Below are 7,013 nucleotides of genomic sequence, written 5' to 3' on the forward strand. Positions count from 1 at the left end.
GCTGACCTGAAACTTCTAGGAAGACTAAAAGTGCGAGTCAGACCGGAACTACACCCGGCACCTTTGCTTATACAGACGAGTACTCTACTAACTCAGCTATGCGACTCACGACTCGTCCTTGCAGATATATTTCCGCCAGTACTTCATCCGCTACCTTCTAAATGGACCAGGTTCGACATCTGGCATTATTCCCTCAAATACATCATCTCCCCTTTATCAAAAGTCCCGACACACAGTTTTCATCCGTATTTGTTCGACGGATTCTCACGTTCCCTGACTGTTTATGTGGCACGTTCGCATGGAATACTCTACATGTAATTACCCCAGCAGCATACCTCCCAAATCGTTCGATGAACCTCGTCACGCCTGTAGGATAAGCACTCCAAACACTGAGACAACATTCCAGAATCGTTCGGAAGACTGGATTATAATACATTTGCAGCTGCCTCACGACAGTGGTCAAATTACCGCAACGGCCTTAACCTTTTGAGTCTAAATAATACACTAATGGCCATCAAAATTGCTACACCAAGAAGAATTGCAGATGATAAATGGGTATTCATTGGACAAACATATTACCCTAGAACTGACATATGATTACATTTTCATGCAATTTGGGTGCCTAGATCCTGAGAAATCAGTACGCAGAACAACCACCTCTGGCCGTAACAACGGCCTTAGTACGCCTGGTCATTGAGTCAAACACAGCTTGGATGGCGTGTACACGTACAGCTTCCAATGCAGCGTCAACACGATACCACAGTTCATCAACAGTAGTGACTGGCGTATTGTGACGAGCCAGTTGCTCGGCCACCATTGACCAGACGTTTTCAATTGGTGAGAGATCTGGAGAATGTGCTGGCCAGGGCAACAGTCGAACATTTTCTCTATCCAGAAAGGCCCGTACAGGACCTGCAAGATGCGGTCGTGCTTTATCCTGCTGAAATGTAGGGTTTCGCATGGATCGAATGAAAGGTAGGGCCACGGGTCGTAACACATCTGAAATGTAACGTCCACTGTCCAAAGAGCCATCAATGTGCATAAGAGGTGACCGAGACGTGTAAGCAATGGCACCCCATACCATCACACCGGGTGATACGTCAGTATGGCGATGACGAATACACGCTTCCAGTGTGCGTTCACCGTGATGTCGCCAAACACGTATGCGACCATCATGATGCTGTGAACAGAACCTGGATTCATCCGAAAAAATGGTTTACCATTCGTGCACCCAGGTTCATCGTTGAGTACACCACCGCAGGCGCTCCTGTCTGTGATGCAGCGTCAAGGGTAACCGCAGCGATGGTCTCCGAGCTGATAGTCCATGCTGCTGCAAACGTCGTCGAACTGTTCGGGCAAATGGTTGTTATCTTGCAAACGTCCCCATCTGTTGAGTCAGGGATCGAGACGTGGCTGCACTATCCGTTACAGCCATGCGGATAAGATGCCTGTCATCTCGACTGCTAGTGATACGAGGCCGTTGGGATCCAGCACGGCGTTACTTATTACCCTCCTGAACCCACCGATTCCATATTCGGCTAACAGTCATTGGATCTCGACCAACGCGAACAGCAATGTCGCGATACGATAAACCGCAATCGCGATAGGCTACAATCCGACCTTTATCAAAGTCGGAAACGTGATGGTACGCATTTCTCTTCCTTACGCGAGGCATCACAACGTTTCACCAGGCAACGCCGGTCAACTGCTATTTGTGTATGAGAAATCGGTTGGAAACTTTCCTCATGTCAGCACGTTGTAGGTGTCGCCACCGGCGCCAACCTTGTGTGAATGCTCTGTAAAGCTAATCATTTACACATCACAACACCTTCTTCCTGTTGGTTAAATTTTGTTGTGTCGACAAGAGGTGCCGACACAGTGTGTTTGAGGGGGCCGAAATGCACGCTATAAGCGCACGAAGGATGACGTGAGGTCTGAAACAAGATACGTAATGAATGCTATAACGAAAAGTACGTAGCTGCGGAAATACTTAACTTTATCCCATCCTCGTCGCCACTTGTTGTGTCGACAAGAGGTGCCGACACAGTGTGTTTGAGGGGGCCGAAATGCACGCTATAAGCGTACGAAGGATGGCGTGAGGTCTGAAACAAGATACGTAATGAATGCCATAACGAAAAGTACGTAGCTGCGGAAATACTTAACTTTATTCCATCCTTGTGGTACATCGCTCTTGAAGATACAAATGAGACTCTATCTTGAAGTAACTAATGGCGCCTTGCTAGGTCGTAGCCATGGCCTTAGCTGAAGGCTATTCTAACTGTCTCTCGGCAAATGAGAGAAAGGCTTCGTCAGTGTAGTCGCTAGCAAAGTCGTCCGTACAACTGGGGCGAGTGCTAGTAAGTCTCTCGAGACCTGCGTTGTGGTGGCGCTCGGTCTGCGATCCTGACAGTGGCGACACGCGGGTCCGACATGTACTAATGGACCGTGGCCGATTTAAGCTACCACCTAGCAAGTGTGGTGTCTGGCGGTGACACCACAAATTTCACTTCTGTAGCACGTAATCGTCGTGGTGTAGCAATTTTAATGGCCAGTAGTGTATTACAACAATTTAATTTAAGTGTTTTCACAAAATTGGCCAACAGACTGGTTATCCGAGGCTACATCCTCGACTACGGCACCTCTAACTTGATCAAGACACCTCACCACGCCATCACAAACGTTTCGGTTACAAGGTAAGTGGTTTATGTTGCACAGAAAAAAAGTTAGATTCTGGAATGCGAGGCCGATCACCGAATAAGGAAGTGTAAAGTATCTGGGGAAGGAACTTGAATAAATTTGTATAAAAGAAAACGATCTGATAAGTAGATGACGCAGATGAGTGACATATACAGGCTACAACACGTGCATCGTGGTAGAGCCCTGCTAAGCGTTGTACCCCCTCCCGTACTAAATGCAGGATGATGATACAATAGTGTTAGCCACCAGATCTTTCTGGGACTCCATTACTAAAGAATACCTGTAAATAAAAACGGCGGAATATATGATGAACCTTAGCACCTTATAACATTTGGATAAGAAGTGGGACTTCATCGTTTCCACGATTTCCTCCAAACGAAGACGACACAAAACGCATATATATCAATAGCGAACAGAAAAGATGGGCATTGCTGAGATGCACAATTCCATCGGCTACGACGCTGCCCACCAGATAATCCGGTCACGTTGCCGTAACGTTCTTAACCTTTGAGTCTCAATAATATAACCGAAAGTTAATTTAAATTTTTTGACAAAATTGATTTCTATCATCATAGAAAGCAACGAATACAAGACGAAACTGGCAGTAGTAAACAGTCAATAGTTTTAAGGAGGTGGTTTTACTTTGATACCACTGCTACATATGGTTTTCACCCACCCATCGTTCCATGAGATATATTTGCAACCAGTTTCCCATTTCTCTCACACAAAATCCCACATCTGGATACTTCCACGCACTCATTACATCTAAAACAAATTGTAATCTTAAATAACGAGCAAAAATGGGCCTAAAATTTAATAAATTCGTATCAAAAGTACATACTGTGCAAGAGATTCCATTCCGAAACCATTTATAAACGCAGTAGCAGAAGCCCAAATTTATTTTACAATAACGTTAGGAATACTCACTTTCATTGTGAATGACCTCAATATATCACTATAAAAAAAACCACATGTCACAATCTTCTGCAATCAGGTAGCACAGTCCTCTTGCCGACTGTTGTTTCCTACGCTACAAGTAATTGCTGCAGTGCACTACATTCATAGAAATACCTAGATGTACCACTTGATGTCTATATCTTGCTGTATCATCCGTCGTGTCGTGCGAAAAGAACTCGTACTTTAAAAAACCAGGCAGAAACCAGTGGAAATAGGAAGGTTAAATCATGCTCGGAGTACCCACAGCGTGCTAATAGATTGCGGGATGGGGCAAGTCTCCGTCTGAGTGCAATGTTCCACTTAACTACCAGGTGCCCAGTCGAAATATCGTATGGTGTAGTGCATGACGACCGGCTGCACAAGCGAAGTTTCGTTGAAGACCACTCGTTCAGAGCAGTACTTATTGACAAGAGGGCTTACCTAAATTCATTAAAGTAATATCTGCAGTGCGAAACATGTGCAGTACTATACTACTTACAGTTTTGTAAATGAAACAGTATTTCGGACAACAGATCAATGTCTGTGTATTTGCTTAACAACACACTGAAGTATCACGTCCAACATAAAATACAAAGAATACTTAATACATTACCATCTTGTTTCACTGCACTTGTAGTGGCCAAGTTTGCAGATAATCCAGTAATAACATGTGACACTGCTTTTAACTACGTTGTTGAAGTCTTTCTGTTGGAAATTCTGACAGAGCATTTCATTTACAATCTCTGAAAGCTATTTGCTAAACAAGCAGTCAGCGCGTGCCACTCTCATTTTCTCCTGTTTACAATGAGGAAGGAAATATTTTGTCAGTTTCATCGTTCAGTTGTTAATATAAAGGAAGAGAGACTGACGTTGCATTACGCTGTGACTACGGAGAGAAGTTTCCCGCTAGATTGTCGAGCGCAGCTCAGCCGCGAAGCCGTCCGGTATTTCGGACAGACAGACGTTGCGGAAGTGCGCTTCCAAATTTTAATTCGGCGCCAGTTACAGCCGGGGTTGGCGGTACAACTTTTAATTAATTTCGGAACTCTGCCGCATTCCCTGCTGTCAGTCAAATGCTCGCATTGTATTAGCAGCAGGATGATCGTTTTGAGCTGTCACAGTAGTACAGTGGTACCATCTGTCCGTATTGTCGCATTGGTATTGCTGCTATCCCTTTCGACGTCTAATACGAAGACAATATTAATAGTACTAACGAACGAATATTCTTATTTACTATACAGTTATTGAGTAATATTAGCAGCTGACAAAAGGGAAAAAAGCGAAGAATACTGTTAAACAATAACGTTGACGACGAAATTCTCTAAAGTGGGCCAAGTTCGAAAGTGGTCGACATCGAGAAGGAAAACGGCTGTCTTACTTTTAAGGGAAGTGACTGTGTGATACAATGATACTTCTTTAAGTACAGGGTGTCCATAATTAAAGTTCGAAGTTGAAAACGCTGTAGAGAGAGAGAGAGAGAACCACTGCTCAGACCAACGTCAATTTTGATCAACGTATTATTGACTCTTGGAGAAACGTAATGGAAAAAAAATAATTTACGAAAATTTGACCGACAGATGGCGCTTTAAGTGTCAGACTGTGCACACAGACAGACAAGCTGCACGCGGCTGGTGCTGAGTTTGCGTCCGAGACGCCAAACGTCATTGTCTCTAGTAAGGATCGCTCGCTGCTGGCAAAGCACTTTTACAAGCACGGTGACTGTGCGCCAGTAGCTATGCAGAGCTTCTTGACAGTCAAGGACATTAAAAAAGACTTTGGTCCGATATCTGCTAAGAGTATTGAGAAAATGGTTACAAAATCCGAAAAGACGTTCTTTTGAAGTGCAGTCAGACAAAGGGAGTTTAACTGTTCATCCGACGTCTGTCTAAGTAGTGGCCACAGCATTTCAGGAGGACCGAGAGGTGGTGTGCAAACATGCAGTGCACAGCAAGTTGCCCGAACGTTGGACATGCCTGCGAGCACGGTGCATAAAACCCAGCGTAACGTCTTGCATTGCTATCCACACAAAGTCACCCATGTTAGGAGCTGCTTCCTGCTGACCTGCCAGCAAGACAAATGTTCACTTCTCATTCTCACGGAAGTTGAAAATGAATGACCATGGAACATAGTGTGGGCGGACGAAGCCCATTTCCATTTTATTGACATGCCAATAAGCGGTATTGTGTAACATCGGCCATGGAAGATCTGCACCTATATCAAGAAGTACGTCTTCGTTCTGCAAAGATGATTGTATGTTGCGGGATGATTGTACCGTTTATCGTAGGGCCGTATTTTTTCGAGGATATAAGTCCTGTGGGTACTCCTACCTGTAGCGTCACTCGTAAGCCGCTGTGAGAACCTCTTGTGAACCTATGTCAATCCAGCCCTTCAATAGTGTGGATGTGTGGGTAGGATCACTTTTACGCAAGATGACAAGCCCTCGTATCATCGCACAGCCACTGAAGCGGCTGCGTCAGAGGCGTTTCGGAAATGACAGAAGTACCAGCCGTCATTTTCCTTTAGCCTGTTCGTGCAGATCCGTGCATTTAATCCGTGTGACTTCTGTCTTTGGGGTATCTGAAAGACGTGGTGTTCACTCCAATTACGAACATAGCTGAACTGAAGTCACGCATTGCGCAACGCATTCTGAACATGACACCCGAGACTCTGACCGATTGTGGCACATGCTGTTCCTCTGCTTCAGCTTTTGGCAGAAAACGATGGACAGCTTGGTTAACATGTCTTGCGTCTGTCTCACGAGGGTTAAAAACCGTTGTAATTTTGTTTTTTACGCCGTTTCTTGCCCTAGGAATATGAGAAACCTGTTTTCCCATCCGACTTGGTAGGAAGTTGTCGTTGTAGATGACCTTACCTAAATGACAGTGGCGCAACTGCTGACTGCCGAATTTGTGCAGTCACTCACGTTGAACGGTACGGATGGTATGATATACAACCACAGCCATCATATTGCGATTCACCTTTCATTTGTAGTCGACTCCATTTACGTTAATATGTTTACAGCGCAATCTGTTGGTAAGACTTTTGTTAAAGCCATTTTGTTCCATGGCGTTTCATCTTGCGTTGGTAATTTGCTATTAAACATTGACGTCATTCTGAGCAGTTTTTCTCTTTCTACTGCGTTGTAAAATTGTAACTTTAATTATGGACATCCTGTACACACCGATCAGCCGAAACATTATGACCACCGCCCATCGCAACGTTGGATGCCGCCTGCATTGCGGGCACGTGTAGCGGCAAGAAAAGTACGTACACGGAGCAGACATGGACGGGCAATTATCCAAGCAAAGATCTGGGCTGCAGATGGGAAAATCTATTTAAATAAACGATTCTGACAATGGGTAGATTATTATTATGCAGAG

The sequence above is a fragment of the Schistocerca nitens genome, chromosome 1 (genome assembly GCF_023898315.1).
Source record: "Schistocerca nitens isolate TAMUIC-IGC-003100 chromosome 1, iqSchNite1.1, whole genome shotgun sequence".
Taxonomy (NCBI): Eukaryota; Metazoa; Arthropoda; class Insecta; order Orthoptera; family Acrididae; genus Schistocerca; species Schistocerca nitens.